The sequence below is a fragment of the Helobdella robusta genome (genome assembly GCF_000326865.2).
Source record: "Helobdella robusta unplaced genomic scaffold HELROscaffold_39, whole genome shotgun sequence".
Lineage (NCBI taxonomy): Eukaryota > Metazoa > Annelida > Clitellata > Rhynchobdellida > Glossiphoniidae > Helobdella > Helobdella robusta.
In genome coordinates this window covers 248,713-251,626 of record NW_008704865.1, presented here as the reverse complement: position 1 = coordinate 251,626, position 2,914 = coordinate 248,713, and positions in this window count along the sequence as shown.

The window sequence follows — 2,914 nt, the reverse complement described above, 5'->3', positions numbered from 1 at the left end:
ACACACACACACACACACACACACACACACACACACACACGCATGCACACACACAAACACCCACACATGCACACACACGGACGCAAAGAAACACGTAGACATAATCAAACACACAAGATTCCACGGTTCTCCAGGACTTAGCGTCTGGCTTCACTGATCAGAACAAGGTGAAGGAGTTGAAGATGGAGAATTACAAGCTTCTGAAACACGCCATGCTGTGTGAGAATTATTATTATACGTATTTTTTACTATTTTCTCTTGAATTTCCTCTTCACAGAAACATCAACGAAACACACAATGCACGTGAATGTGCGTGATCAATGGATTATTATAACTTAACTGTTTTTGTCGTTTTTGGTAGGGAGTTTACCCAAATTTGGAGTGTTTTTTTTTATTAATTGAATATTATCTTCCTTTCCAATCTACCGTAAGAAACTGCTGAAACAACAAAACAACTGCTAAAACAACAAACTCACAAAACATCGACACAACTACGAATCAAGTAGGAAATACCAACGACACATTCAACACCAACACAACACAACGACCAACGACCAACGACAAAAACTCCTCTCCTCCGCAACCATCCTAATAGTTCCACGTCTGCAAACTCTGATCTACATCACAAACTCACTGAACGAGGCCGAGAATGAGGAGGTGGTAGAGGGTGCAATCGAGAACTTCAACACAACACAACTCACAAAATCACCATACAGGATCGCGCCACCAGGTCAGTCCGTCCTTCTCTTATTCACTTATTATTATTACTATTATTTATTATATTTATATATATTATATATTTATTTAGTATATTTTTTTATTATACATTTTTATTTTTATTATAGTTTTTTATTATTGGTGATTAATTAATTGATATTAAAATATTATTTCTTCTCAATTAAGATGTTGTATATCATCTTAAGCTCACTTTAACGTACATCTAAATAGTTTTCTTCCTTTTATGCAAGTCCATGTGGTTAAGTTTTTTTTCATAAATATGCTTTTTCTAGACAAAAAATTTAACAATATTAAAAAGTTGGTTAATTATATTTTCATCGACATAATTTTATAAGCCACTGCTGACATATTCATGGTATTCGTTGATTATTCGAAAGAGTTTATCTTAAAAAAAATCTTTTATCAATCCTAGATGGCGATCAGTGTTTTTCTTTAATTAAGTCCTCTGTGTATATTATTACTGCATAGTAGATCGAAAGCCAATAGCCGACACAATCACATTCAGTCAAAAATACACGCATGTAAACTCACGTACAAAGTCAAACACACACACACACACACACACACACACACACACACACACACACACACACACACGTAGAAAAACACAACACATAACACACACGTAGCGACACATACAAACACACACATACACATACGTAATAACACACAAACAAACACACTCACAGGCATCCCACTAACGGAGAAAGATATAGAAAGCGAAATGCCGTTGAGTAACAAGTATTTGAAGTTTCAACCGTCCAAGATGACCAGCGGATGCTTCGTTGCCGTCATCAACAGAGAGGTGATGATGATGATGATGATGTTTGTTGGTGATGATGATTACGATAATGATGACAGCCATGATGAGGATGAGGATGGTGATGATAAGGGTTACATTGCAGTGAAAACCGCACACACACTGCATATGATAGGCAGGGATCTTCTTGCATTCGAACGCAGTCACCGCAGCAGCAGGACCAGACAGGCAGACACCTCTTTCTAACCATTACGCCATCAGGCAGTTGGCGTCAAAACGTGAAAACAGAGCACCTTCATGACCTTTTCAATAATTGTAATAGACCGTTTTCAACTTTATGTCAAAATAATTTTTAAATTGTAGTTTTATGAAACATTCACTCAATCACGTTATAATAATTTATTAATATATTCATACGACAGGCTGATGACCCACAAGAAGCGGCAAGGGGCATCCTGGCCAAGGCAGCAGCCAAGGGAATCATAGCCAACGAGCCGCAGAAGAAATAAATTAACATAATTAATTGGACGCACGCTAAAACGTAATTAGCTTCGCAACATATTAATAATATAAAATGTAACTGCTCGTAAGGTGGATGAATGTGTCATTAATTTTTGAGTTTGTTGAGTTTTCAAGGTGTTAATAAGTGTCAAAAACCTATCGTGTGAATAAAGAAAATTATAATATATAGGTATCTTGTATGATCAGTTTACGCTCAAACTTCAATTTCAGCGAGTGTTTTTAACAATGTTGTCTATTAAATTTTTCTATTACTAAATAAACATATAAAAGATATATATTAGTATCTTCATGTTAAACATAAGAAAGAAATTAGTATCTTCATGTTAAACACAAGAAAGATATATATTAGTATCTTCATGTTAAACACAAGAAAGATATGTAATCAGAAAACATCAAATCGCAGTTGATAATTTTTTTCTGTGGTCAATAGCAAATATTGCAGGTCCGTGCATTTGAACCCCATGACTGCTGATGAACGTGTCTGCGCAAAAATATGGATAAAAAAACAGTAATTTTCAGACAGAGACTATAGCAGTAGTATTTAATAGAAGTAACACAGTGATAAAAATACAATCAGTAATATAGTTGTATTAGTAGTAGCCGTTGTAGTAGCTACTGTAGCAACAGAAATAATAGTAATAGTAGTAGTAAGGGTAATAACTATTGACCGCAATGAACCTAGCTGAGCAAACATTTAACGTGTAAAGTGCCGCATATATGAGAATTGTGTTAACAAATTGAATGTTGCTCTGTTTTGTGCGTGTGTTTATTTCTTTCTCTCTCTCTCCTTCTTTTCTTTCTTCTTTTTCTTCTTCTTCTTCTTCTTCTGTATCTTTCTCTCTCTACATACATAAAAACACACATGCAAAATATTCACATATAATATTTGGAACA